A 14,175-nucleotide genomic window follows, 5' to 3' on the forward strand; every position below is an offset into this window, starting at 1 on the left:
CACCGCGGGACGTGGGGAAAGGCCGGGCGCACAGAGACTGTCACGTTTTAGATCGTTCAGGCAGAGGTGGGAAATAATTCAGTTGCCGTGTTTTCCCCCCAGTGCTATCACTTCGCAAGACTGCAAAAAAGGGGGAAAAGTATATTATAACCAAGATACTGAGTTTGATATACAATCCCCCGATCTTATTAAAATTTCCCCAAATTTCCCCGTCCTCCATTGTGTGTATTAACTTCTATTCAATGTATTGCCTGCGTAGTAGGTTCGTGTCTTTACAAAGAACATTCCATCAGGCAAGGACCCCCGGTGGTCCCTTTATAACCGAACTCCCAAGCCCTAGCTCTCACTAATCTTTCCTCTATTTCTAAAAATGTGATATTTTAAAATATGTTGCGTTTGCACACAGAAGTCATCTAGTGTGGGATCTTGGGGAACTGGCTTTTTCCACTCAGCAGAATTCGTGGGGAATCATGTGTTGCTTTTTTTTTTTTTTACGCCGAAGTTTTCACTTTGGAAGTAACTTTTTTTTTAATTACCCCATCAGCAAATCTAATGTTCCAAAGACAGCAGGAGTTCCCCATCCTTTCCTAGAAAACGGTGTCTTTTTTACGCACAACAAATCGCTTGGAAAGGAAAGATGTTTTTCCACCTTTGGTGGTGGGGGGTGGGGTGGATCTCAGCCTGAATATACCCCACTCTTGAAAAGATATCTGGGTCAGAGGTCGAGAAGTGTGATTGCAAACTTTCACAGCTAAAAACCACTCATTCCTGTAGGACTGTACGGTGAGCAAAGGCTTATTCTTAGCCAACACAGATGAATAATGAGGGCAGGATGGGGCGGTAAAAGAGGGAGCATTTTAATGATATTAACCGTATTTTTGCGTTAGTCACCTGAAAAGCAGAAGTTGATCGTAGCCCTACCTTCCACGGGGCACATGATCATCTTATTTCACAGCCAATAATGGAGCCCCATTTCTGCTTTATACACAGCCCGGACCTCCCCATCCCCACGGGGCTTCCCTTTGGAGAGTACTCATTGGTGGGAACAGGGCAGGGCTTGTTCCCAGGCCTTTCAGGAAGAACAGGCTGCCACATCCTTTTCCGCATAATCAGGGCATCAAAATGGATCTCCTTGAGACTGTGGCGCCCAATGGTTACTTCAAGCTTGTTTGTAGCACATGGGACCAACATTTAAACCAACGTTTTAAAAATCATCGGGATTTTGAATATATAAAAATAACTTGCCAGTAAACGTCATTATTTCGGTGGGGGGAAATGAATTGACTAGAAAATGAGTCACTTGAACTGTTTCCTGGATTCAGCTCGGGGCACTTTTCTCTAGACTCCCTGTAGACTCTACAGTCTCAGAAGCATAGGTGACTAACAGTGCACACCAGCCTCGTAAGAAGACACACCAATTCCATTTATTTAACCATCTGCCTGCTTCACTTGACAACTATTTATGAATTATGTGTTGTAGGCTCAGCATTGGGCTCCGAGGCCAGGGAACCAGATATACATCCCGAGGCCTCCAGAGCCAGCCCCCAGCTGCAATCGGAGAGGGGACAACAGTCACCGGACAAAGATCACGGTCAGGGCTGGGTGGACTGGCCAGGCCCCTCCCCCAGACTTGGCCATGTTCCTCACCGGGACCACTCAGCCCACTGTGAAGGTCAGTTTTCTAATCTCTCAGAGGAAAAGGAAGTCCTTGCAGGGACTGTGAAGACAAGCAGGGTTCTAAACCCTCTGGGATTATAGCAGAGTCCATGTTATTTATGCTAATGGTCACTGGTCATGGCTGGTAAGGTGTATTGTCCAAGTATAAAAGTAACTTCCAGTGGTAATATGTTAATGACTATTTTAGCATTATTTATTTTATAATTCCAGGGGTTAAATTTTCATGGTTACTCCATGGCCATCTAAGAAACCCCAAGGGAGAGATAGAAGATGTCTGCCCATTGTTGACAGAGAGCACTAGGTGTTACATTAATTTATGAGATTAAAGTGTCAAAAGAGAAGAAAAGATTTAGTCTTATTTTGTTGTGCAAATATTTAACATAATAAAAGCATAGCAAGCAGCAGTGACAAACTAGGTGAAAAGATTTAAAATGGACACAGCAAATAACTTCGTTGAAATAATTTAAAAGACACAAAATATAAAGATCTGTCATTTTTGAAGTGAAGATGTTTTACTATTTGTAACCTTTTAAAAAAATAAACCTTAACAGCAGTTTATGTATGAGATTATGCACATACAAATTACAATTTAAAGATTTCAATGTTAGCTTTAAAATACAATAAATCTTATCAAAATACTAAATAAAACAAACTGGATATTAAATTGAACTTTCCATCTTAATAAGCTGTAGCAATTTTCTTCTTTTTTCTTTTTTTTAAAATATATTTTATTGATTTTTTTACAGAGAGGAAGGGAGAGGGATAGAGAGAGTTAGAAACATCGATCAGCTGCCTCCTACACACCCCCTACTGAAATTTAAAGCTTTCAATGTTAGCTTTAAAATACAATAAATCTTATCAGAATACTAAATAAAACAAACTGGATATTAAATTGAATTTTCCATCTTAATGAGCTGTAGCAACTTTCTTAATAAACAAAAACTTATACATAATTTTGTAAACATTCATATTCTCTGAGCAATTTTCTTAATAAACAAAGGAACTTATACATAATTTTGTAAACATTCATATTCTCTGAAATAATTGAGCTCACTAGTGTTAATGGAAACCTTTAATCAAAGCATAATGTCACTTTTAGTACATTTTAGGTAAAAACAAAAGTTGACCCAGTTAAAGAAAAACATTAGGTGAATAATAGTGCCAGTTTAAATCTCGGATGAGGGAGGTGGCCATCGTGAGGATGGATGCATGCAACCTCGTCTGACAAGTGCAGGGTGGATGGTGCAAGGTATTGGACAGATGGGGACACCAAAGGGGCTCGAGGCCAGGTGGGATGGGGCCAGACGCTCAGAGGAGAGACAGCTACCCCGCGGGGTGCGCGGGCGAGGAGGGGAGGCCCGGCAGGGGGAAATGCCAGCCCCTGGGCTTCTGCGGGCATTTTCCCTAAAAACTTCTAAATCCGCTTCCTCCGGCCTCGCGCCCTGGGACAGCGCATCGCAGTAGGCACTGTGTTGTCCGAGCCTCCGGGCGCGCCGGCTGCGAGCGGATGGCCCCTTTTCCACGCAGCGTCTAGCACCGCGCTGGCCCTGTGAGCCCGGCGAGGCGGGAGCAGCCTCTACGCCCCGCGTGGGGACCGGACCGACCCCGCAGGCCACGGAGAAGGCAGGAGCGAGGACCCTCCTGGGGGGGGGGGGGAGAAGGCAGGAGCGAAGACCCTCCTGGGGGGGCGACCCTGAAATGTGGGGCCTGGGGTCCCTGCTCAGGATGGCGTGGGCTCCGAGGAGACAGCGCGCTTGCGTGCACCCGGGGAGAATAGTGCGGGTTATCTGTCACTTGTGGTGGGTGTGCTGCTGCGTGAAGCGGAAACCCATCTGTCCTCTTCAGGGTTCCCGGAGCAGCGCGTCCCCCCGACACAGCCCTCTGGGCGGATGGTCACGTAGGTCCTGCAACCAGTCCAGGACCGACCGACCGACTGTAATAACGCCCGTGCTCCAGGTCCTCCGGCTGGATCAGCCCACCGGACTGACTGCGCGGTGGAGGCCGGCCTGCTCGCGCCCCGCCCCCTCCTCAAGCCACGCCCATCATCAGGCCTCGTCCCTTCCTGCTCTCCCCTCCTCCAGGTCCAGCCCTCTCCTCGAAGGACTGCTCCTGCTGCAACTCGCTAGGCTGCTTTTGAGAAATTCCTGCGTGATTTGAATGTTATTTGCTCAAAGGACATGCCTTGTTCAGTGCTGCGAGTCTGCACTCATTAATTCTGAAAAAAGTGACTTGGGAGAACAGGGCACCAGGAGCCTGGTCCCTGGCCGGGATTTCCAGAAACACCCCTGGTATTGGGGGAGCAAGGATGTGGGGTGGGGGTGGGGGGGTTGGAAGGACTGGCTCCACCTTCTGCTTTTCTCAAGCAAATATTTAACACAAGCCTCCCTTTTCAGAGACACTTCTCGGGCCCCAGTGGTCCCCTGTCTGCCCTCCCTGGGTGTCTCCTGTAAGATCATTTGTTCCCTGCCCTGGAGACACCCGTCTGGAAGCTCGGGTCTCATGCAGCCTGGCATCGAGCAGAGCTTGTTGAATTACGTTTACGATATCGCTGTACAGGAGCATTAAGCGGTGCTTGCTGAGTGATACTTAGCTCTACAGGTCCCTATCTGCATGCCCTGGTCTGTGAGTGTTTAACCCAGGCCCCCTGCTCCCTCATGCTGCTTTCCTCTCTGCCCCTGGGTGATCTTGTCCAGGCCACTGCCTCAGTTTCCATCTACTCAACAAAGACTCCACATTTATATCTCCAGGCCTGATCTCTCCTCCGAGCACCAGGCCCCAAAATTCAACATGGATGTCTCAACGGCCCCTTAGCATGTTTGAGAGGAGCCTATGCTTTTTACCCTCAAACTAGTTCTTTCCAGAGACCACCCCCCATCTTTGTGCATAAGCCATCTTCTATTCTGAAGGCCAGGAACCCCAAAGCATCTGCAGTACCTCATAAACACTCCATCCCATGAGATCCAGTCTATAGCCAACAGCCCCACCCAGACCTGGACAAGAGGCGGGCCTGCCCTGCCACACTCCACAGGGCTCCAGTCTAGTCCTACCCATCCACACAGCGCCCAGAGGTGCTCACTGTCCTGGATCGAGCTCTAGGTACCTGTGACCTTGAGATTCCCAGCCCAACTTCCAACCCCTCCATGGGTTCATCATCCAGTGACCCCACTGCTGGGGTGAGTACCCCAAGGCCCAAGGTGTGGCCAGAGGAAGCCGTTTGCAGGGGACATGGGTGGAGCTGCCACATGGAGCTGGGATGCCCACCAGTGGACCTGGAGTCAGAGAATTCCAGTTGGAATCTGGCTCCCAAGTTGCTGTGAGGTTGTGTTTGTCAAAACAGGAGGACAGAATGCATTTTATTTAACACTAGAGGCTCAGTGCATGAAATTCATGCACTGGTAGGGTCCCTAGCGGCTGCTGGCTGCCGGCCGGGGCCTCCTTCCCTTCCCCCGGCTGGCCTCACCCCCTGGTCAAACTCCCAGATAACCTCCCAGACAAGGGGACAATTTGCACACTACGCTTTCATTATATAGGGTTTTGTTAGCTTGATTTAGAACTTTCAACAATTTAGACATGTGGCACGTTGGCCTCAATTTGTACCCTTCCCTGGCGGAAATGTCACCGGTCCGGTCACCAAGACACTAGCTCTTCCCTCCTTGGAATCTCTCCCTGGACTCCATCTCACGTGCCTGCTCCTGGCCTAAGTCACAGTCATTTCCAGCCTGGGTCAAACACAGATCTGACTGCATTCAGGATGAAATGGGCCTGTCTCTCTGTCTTCATCCCCTAGTCTAGTGGTCGGCAAACTGCAGCTCGGCAAAATACTGGCTCTTCCACAAAATACCAACTTCTGCGCATGGGCCATGAAGTTTCAATCACACTGTATGTGCGTGCCCACATGTGGTATTTTGTGGAAGAGCCACACTGAAGGGGCCAAAGAGCCACATGTGGCTCGTGAGCCGCGATTTGCCAACCACGGCCCTAGTCTCTGCTGCTCTAGGTTTCCGGGCCGCCCCCCCCCACCCTGCTTCCCCCAGGTCCTCTGACTCAGGCTCCCCAGGGCCTTTGCACAAGCTGTCCTGTCTGTCTGGAAAGTTTAGCTGATGATCGGCTCCCACTCAGCCCATCTCTCTGTCTCCCCCCAAAGTCTCAAACTCAGTCAAATTCCTCTGTTACAGGCCCAGGAGCATGTGCTTGTTGTATCATCATGTTCATTGGGGGCTGCTGATTAATACCTGGCTCTTCCACTCTGGGCCCCAAGGGGGCAGAGGCGCTTGTATGACCCCACCCACCCACCTGTCCAGCTTCATCACTGACCACCCCCACCCCCTTCCCTGTTCCAGTCACATTGGCCTTTTAGTTCTTCCAAAACCCAAGCATATTCATTCTCAGACCTTCTGCACGGGCGGCTCTTCCTCCTGGGACACTGGCCCTACTCCTCTGCAGGTCCCACCCGTCTTTCCCTCTTTCTGTTCAATGTCACTGCCTCACCTTGGCTTCCCAGGTGACTTGTCTAAAGCAGCACCGATCCACTCCACCTCCATGCCACCCCCTCTCTGCTGACACCTTAAAACACTGGTGGTTCGGTTACTCCAGGGAGAGGCCTGCTTGTGTTGCCTCCAGAGCGCCCCCGTGGTGCCTGGGTGGTACAGCAAGTGATCCCTAAGTGGTTTCCAAACGCCCCCCCTCCCACACAGGGCACCCTTGGTATGTCAGTAATCTTCCCACAGTGTCCCTAGGCCCAAAGGAATGCCCAACAGTTTCCTTTATTGAGTTAGTTAGGATTAAACAACTTAAAAAGTGTTTATGGGAAAACAGTCGGCAGTTCCTCAAAAAGTTAAGTATAGTATTACCATACAGAGGCCCGATGCACGAAATTTGTGCAAGAGTAGGCTTTCCTTCCCCTAGCCACTGGCACCAGCTTCCCTCTGGCACCCGGGACCCTGGCTTCCCTCGCAGCCCCGGCTTCGTCCAGAAGGTCGTTTGGTCTAATTAGCATATTATGCTTTTATTGTTATAGACTAGAGGCCGATGCTCTATCCACTGACCCAAACTATCTAAGGCCTGGTTTATTTTTACAGAACATCTGGGGAAGATCTGACCACTTGAAGTGCCCACTGGGAACAGCTGGCTACCCTCCCTGGCCCGGAGGTGAGTGGTGGTGATGGCAGACCCCCATCCCCGTGCTCTGGAGTGACGCAGCTACAAAACACGGAACGCCAGGACTGACGGCAGCGGCCAGAAGCCGGGAGAGGCAGGCAGGGCTCTCCCCTGGAGCCTCCAGAGGGAGCACGGCCCTGCCCACACCTGGATCTCACACTTCCGGCCTGTAGAGTCGTGGGACATTACATTCTTGTTGGTTTAAGCCACCCAGTTAGTGGCACTTGGCTGCGCAGCCCTGGGAAACTAGTATACCCACCTGGACCAATCACTGTCACGGTGACGAGGACCCTTATTTTATCCAAAAGCAGGAGACCGGCTTTCTCGGTGTCCCCTCGGCCCACTGGCCTGCTGCCTGCAGCTGACCCATGTGCTCATGTGGGGTCTGTGTTGGTTAACTTCATGTGTCACCTCCCGCCTGATGGCCTCCCACTGACACGCTGGCCTCGGGGTCTCTGGTTTGACTTGTCAGCCTCCAAAACCACATGAGTGAATTCCTTACAATAAACAAACAAATAAGCACACGCACATCCTATTGGTTCCGTTTCTCTGGAGAGCCCTGACTCATTCAGGGCCTTAATGGCTCCCTGCTTCACCTTAACCCTGTTCTAAAGCAGCCAGTCGTTTTATTGGCAAAACTGGTAGACTTGTCTTTTTGCAGGCTGTTCTGTAGTTAACACTACATTTTGTTTTCTTTTTTAAAAGCCATTTCTAAGCCACTACAATGAAGGCCGATGCTGCTATTCAAGGTCAGTGAATGCATAGTTAGGGCAGGAGTCTTGCCCTGTCTGGACAGGTCCTCTGACAACAACAAGTAGAGAAATGAGGTTTTCTCTCTCTGCAGCTGAACGGGCTGAATTAAAATGATCTTAAAACAAGGCGTGTGAAGGTCGGTGGGGTGCGTGTGGAGGGCTCAGCTTTCACTGCTTCCTCTTCCCACCCCACCAGACAAAGCTGGCCCCCCTTCCTCCCCTCTCCATCCCACCACAGGGCCCCCACCCCCGTCTCAGGGCTGGGCATCTTGCCTGCCTGTTGCTCTGCCAGCGGGGTCCCTCTTATCACTGCTCTAGATCTCACATCGCCAGCCAAGACTTTTCTTCCCAAGATGTCTATTTGGAAAGGAATTCTCGTTGGGTACTTCTCACACACACCCTGGTGGCTTTGCCAGATTCTCAAGGGAGCGGCCCCACGGGGTGGCCACCTGCCATCTGTGGGCTGAGTGTGGAAACTGCAGCCGTGGCCACTGGGGAATCAGGATGGCCCGACAAGTGAGCCAGCCGAGCCCCCACCACGCAGTCACTTGATAGATATTTGTGGCACACCTGCTCTGTGCCAGGCACAGCCCTCGTCACCGATGGCCCTGCCCTCCTGCGTCTCTCAGTCCAGGCCTCAGTGAAGGCCCCGGGCCTCAGCCTGATGGGAGCAGACAGCAGGGTGCAGCAGCCAGGGCTGCCCGGGGCACCCCTGGGCTCTCTTGCCTCAGTTTCCCCTCTGTTGAAGGAGGAAGTTCTGCTTCACCGAGCTGTGGGGAAAAGGTCCTGTGTCCTCAGAGCGGTGCCTTCACGTGTCCTGCGTGCGTGTCCGCTCTGACTGTCTTCTTCCTTCAGTCCGGGCTACTTTCAGGGGCTCTCAGTGAGGCACTGGAAACATCTAATCTGCCATTAATCCCATCTGCTGTATTTTCCTACCAAAGTGGACAAATATAATAACATCAAATTATATTCACAAAAGAGCAAGTTATAGGCAAGTACATAAGGAGCTCCATTTCTGTTAAAATGTTATACAAACTTGTAAAAGCAGAAGATTGGAAGCAACCCAAATCCTCATTGATGGGGCACTGAGTGAGTTATCACCATTCACCAACATGAAGGAATACTATGCAGCCATGAACAAGAGCACAATCTCTGCATCGATCACAGAGGTCCCTGTGAGCAGAGTAAGGTGGAGGAGAGCTCAAGTGCACATTATTGTTTATCCAAGACAGGCAAGAACTGGGAAGGCAGCCAGCTCTCTGTGTCTGTCTTTCTGTCTATCATCTATATACTATCTATCTGTATATTTATATCCATCTGTCATCTATCTATCTATCTAGGCTGCTTCTATTTGAAAAGTAAGCATTCAGAGACTAAGCCATAAGTATTTTGGTGGGGTTTTTTTCAAGTGTTTGTTTTCTTTTTAAAAAATATATTTTTATTGATTTCAGAGAGGAAGGGAGAGGGAGAGAGAGACAGAAGCATCAATGATGAGAGAGTATCATTGATCAGCTGCCTCCTGCATGCCCCCTACTGGGGATTGAGCCCATAACCTGAGCGCGTGCCCTTGACTGGAATCGAACCCGGGACCTTCCAGTCCGCAGTCCAACGCTCTATCCACTGAGCCACACCAGCTAGGGCAGCCGTAAGTATTTTGAAGGGTACCTGTGGGGATGGAGAGTAGAAGGACCTGGAATAGAAACACACCTTTGTTGTATAGACTGGAACCATGCAAATATTCTGCTTACTTGTAAAATGAGTTGACTTTTAAAAAGCCATCCCTAAATACCAGAAATAAAATAAGACAAAGAACCAAATGTGTATCCAGTGGGCGGCCTGGCCAACCAGAGCTATTCCAAGTGGCTTTAAAGAGTGGGCATTTGAAAGTCACCCCTCGTGGGAAACACACTGAGGACAAAAAGAACTACAAAAATGAAAGGATGCCTTAGAGCAGCGGTTCTCAACCTGTGGGTCGCGACCCCTTTGGCGGTCAAACGACCCTTTCACAGGGGTCGCCTAAGACCATCCTGCATATCAGATATTTACATTACGATTCATAACAGTAGCAACATTACAGTTCTGAAGTAGCAACGAAAATAATTTTATGGTTGGGTCACAACATGAGGAACTGTATTTAAAGGGCCAGAAGGTTGAGAACCACTGCCTTAGAGCTTTTCCAGGGACCACGCTGTGGGTGCCATTATTTGGGACTGCAGTGTAAGTGTGATTTTCAGGGTCTGTCATTACCCGTGTTCTGGGGAGTGGAGAGCTTTGGTGTGAGGAGCTCTGCACTTGAAAGGGAACCATTGGCACAGAATAGCCAGCAAAAATTAATAAAAACGCATAACGCAGACACGCTCCCTGTAAATGGGCCACTCTTCATCGTCATCTAAGTACATATGGGGGGGGGGGCTCTTTCTTCCTCCTCTGTACCTCCTGCCAACCGATTTTCTGTAAACACAACAGCCCCATTTCTAGCAAAATGGCATGTATTGTTTAATGCAGCCAAAGTCTAGGCCATTCTAAGAACAAAAGGTGAGACATATTTATTCAAGTTTACTTAACAGTTTCTTAAAATGCCAACCACCTCCCCAACTGATCAGTTACTTCCCTCCATAAGCAACAGTGAGATTATCATGATTTCTTGGTGTGTGTTTTTTACTGTTAATTTCCAAGGTCAGTAAAACATATTCATTTTTCCATAGTCACATATCATTTTAAAGATATGGAGCAGTGGGTCGAAGTTATACATGGAACTAATAAAATAGGTTCTGCAGAAGCCAGGGTTTTCATGTTCTAGCAAGAGCCTTAGTCTGACTCCCCATCGGAGTTCTGGGAGGTGCGTGCGGGGAGTCACCTGCCGCGTCCCCGCAGGTGGCCAGGTGACCTCCCCTGTGCTTGCTTATGGAGCACCCCGTTCCCGAGCTGGAGGAACTCAGATGAAAGCGACTTTAATTAATGTAATCTTTACATTATTTTCAAACACATCTCTGCTTTGTGACTACTCATTGCATCTGTAATTTAAAGCTTAAACAAACGATCCATTATTTAAACACTCGTTTTTCATGTGTTGAAGGTAAAGTCAATATTTATTATTAAAGAATATGGCTCAAATATAAGACCGATCTAGTGGGAAGCAGGAACACATCAAAGGTATGACTGTAGAATAAGGAAAAAATGAATTCATTTCCACGAAACTTTATCCTCAGATCGCCCTCCTCCTAAGGCTGACGTGCTTCTCTTTACATTGTGTGCATGTGTGCGTGAAGCAGAGGCTCCCCACTCAGCGGCACCAATGCCCCCAGAGCTGGTCCACCAGCTGTGCCCCACACCCTTCGTTCACACCGCACGTGTATCATGGCGATGAAAGTGGAAATTGTAAGAAAGAGAACAGGGAGGGAAGGCGGCAATGCACCCTATCTTCTCACACCCTCATCCCTCACCTGGTGGGTGCATCTGCCGTAAGGCACCCTAGGAGCAGAAGGGCTAAACTGTGGGGAAGAGGTATGTTAACTTTACAAGATACTGACAAACAGCTCTCTAAGGAAGCCTAACCATTTCAATCTCCCCCCAGTGCTTGCTGTATATCTCTACACAGACACACACGAACACCTACGTATACATATATACACATGCATACAAACACATACATACATGTATACATGAATACACGCTATGCACACATACATACGTACACATATACACACATGTACAAATACACAATGAGCACACACATATACATATATACAAATACACACATACATAAATATATACATACATATGTAATACACATATATACATACACAAATACACATACATATATTAACTTTGTTTAAAGACAATTATTTTATATAAATACTAGAGGCCCAGTGCACGGATTCGTGCACCAGTGGGGTCCCTCGGCTTGGCCTGCACCCTCTCACAATCCAGGATCCTTCAGGGGATGTCGGACTGCCAGTTTCGGCTGTTCCCTGCAGGCCAGGCCAAGGGACCCCACTGGTGCATGAATCCGTGCACCGGGCCTCTAGTATGCATATAAGATCTTTGGTTAATCTCTTCCCACCCTCCCCCCTCCTACCTTCCCTCTGAGATTCATCAGTCTGTTCCATGTTTCCATGCCTGCCTGTGCGTTAAACGTCTGCCCCCTGGTGGTCAGTGCGTGTCATAGCTACTGGTCGAATGGTTGAACGGTTGAACAGGCTTTTATATATATAGATTTATTTATTGCAGCTTCTTTTTGTTCAGACAGGTTTTAGCAAATTCACCTTGATTTTCCAGGCTAAAGTCATACCATCTACAAAGAGCGATAATTTATCTTTCTGTGGGGACCCTATTCAGAGTACTCAGGATGCTCAAGGCCAATTAGGGTACAAAGGCCCTGTTCAGAGTACAGTGGATGTACATGCCCTTGACCGGAATCAAACCTGGGACCCTTGAGTCCGCAGGCTGACGCTCTATCCACTGAGCCAAACTGGTCAGGGCTGAATGACTTTTTAAAAAGCTTCCCTTTCTCCACATCTTTAGATCAATTTTTAAAGACTTTCACTTTTTAAAAAATGAAATCTTTATTGTTGAAAGTGTTACATATTTTCCCCTTTTTGCCCCCGCTGACCCCTTCTAGCCCACCCTCCTTCCCTCCCTGTCCCCCATCCCCCACCCCAGGCCTTTACCACCCTCTTGTCTGTGTCCATGGGTTATGCATATATGCATACAAGGTCTTTGTTTGATCTCTTCCCACACACCCACCCTCCCCCGCCTTCCCTCGGAGATTCCCCAGTCTGTTCTATGCTTCTATGTAAAGACTTTCACTTTCAGTGGAAATAATTTTTTCTGCAACTAGCTGGTACCTGCGTACAGTTCCACAGCGTGCAGAACAGGCAGAGGTGCGTGCGTGAGAAGGAGCGAGCGCACCGAACTGGGTAAATATTGACAGGGCAGTCCCTGAGGAGCCGGGCACGTGGGTGCAGTCCCCCAGCCCTGCTGCTCCAGGTGCAGAGTTCAAGGAGACACGCCTGCCTGTGGGGCCAGGGAATTCTGTCCGCCTGCCTGGAGGTTCTTCTGGATCTATTACATAAAAACTACCCGTGTGCTTTTCTTCAAGTCAGTAAAAGACTCATGTTGTAGTTAAGTACTCAACACCTGGCACACGCATGTTTTACAGGGCTACTACCAATGTTCCCTGGTTAAAGCCCACCTCCAGGATCTCTGTCTGTCTTCTCATCTGTGTCTCTTACCTGTTCTCACAGAAACCACGACGGAGGGAAGGCCGTGCACCTCCGAGGGGAGACATTTACACGGACCCCGGGCACACTGGGCAGCTCTGTGGCTAACAAAGAAATCATTGGAAACATTAAAACAACATGTTGTTTTTATTCAGGATTTTAACTCTTTGATTTGCAAAACAAATCAAAAGCCTCTGCAAGCAGACACTGTAACATTTGTACTAGTATTACTTACTAAAAGTGTGAAATATTTTAGCCTACAGCCCAAATGGGCCCGGGCTTCCAGGACGGTGGTCAGGGGTGAGTGTGTGGCCCTGCGGAGCTGGCTTCCTATGCCCTGCCCAGCACTGATGAGGGACGGCCTGCCAGGATGGGCAGTCCCAGCCGGCAGGGGCTCTCCCTGGCAACTCAAATGTATGGGAGAATGGAGTGCCCCCCACACCGTGGCTGGGCACAGGGTCAGAGGTAGGAAGAGAGAGAAATTGTGGTTGTTATGAAAACCTTCCATTTTTCTATGCTAAACTGTCCAGCATCAAATCACAGGCCAGGTGCCAACAAATGAAAACAACATAAAAACAAAACACCTCATTACAAGGAAATTCAGAATATTAAGAGTTAATTTTTTTTTTAAAAAAGATGAATTCTTCAACTTTTCTAGGGATTCATCCCTTTTTCTTTCCTTGGCTACATAGACTTTAATTAACCAAATTATAAATTTTGACTTATTCTTGCCCTTTTCAGAGTAGACTACTACATAGTTATAAAATGACATATTTTTAAGTCTAAAATCTCCCTACGTGATCTGTGCTTATAGGAAAAGTACAAGGAACTAACTTGGCATGCTTTCTGGCCCGGCTCCAAAGCAAACTCTTACTGGCAAAGTATTTGCTGCAATACTGAGCGTACATGCCCTACAATTAAACATAAACTCATAGGTAAGTATGGTTTAATGAAAGATTCTTAATAGAATTCATATATTCCCTGGAAACCTATAAGAGATAAAAGTAAATAACAATGAAGCCCATGTACAAAGCAAAGAGTTGAGCACAGATGGGAGGAATTTAAATAAAATAAAATTGCAATAAAAACTGCAATTAAGAAAGTAAATAAATAAATAAATAAACAAACCCTGCAATTTAAATACAAAATTGCAATAATAATCAGCAAGTATATTTCAGAAGATATGCCTGCCTATACTCTATGTACTAATGTTAAACATTTATTTGCAAAGACAAATTAAATGAATATTAAAGATAAAAAACTATTCTGAAATTGCTAACTGAAAATCTTAAAGTTGAGGTGTGTGTGAGATTGTGTGTGTGTGGGGGGGGGGGAAGGGAGAGAGAATGTGTGAGATTATGCATATG

At 47.9% G+C, this 14,175-nt stretch overlaps 1 long non-coding RNA gene across 3 annotated transcripts; it reads left to right on the forward strand.

Annotated features, from left to right (window-relative positions):
- Window positions 1–1,477: 1,477 nt before the first annotated feature.
- LOC106724675 lies at window positions 1,478–7,362 on the forward strand. Of its 3 annotated transcripts, none has more exons than XR_001360514.1 (3): window positions 1,478–1,672; window positions 2,787–2,966; window positions 6,756–7,362. It is a non-coding gene; the product is annotated as an uncharacterized LOC106724675 (long non-coding RNA). The 3 variants fall into 3 exon arrangements; XR_001360513.1 differs by having other exon boundaries at window positions 2,787–2,926; XR_001360515.1 differs by lacking the exon at window positions 2,787–2,966.
- The last annotated feature ends 6,813 nt before the right edge of the window (window positions 7,363–14,175 follow it).

The sequence above is a fragment of the Myotis brandtii genome, unplaced genomic scaffold (genome assembly GCF_000412655.1).
Source record: "Myotis brandtii unplaced genomic scaffold, ASM41265v1 scaffold923, whole genome shotgun sequence".
NCBI lineage: Eukaryota > Metazoa > Chordata > Mammalia > Chiroptera > Vespertilionidae > Myotis > Myotis brandtii.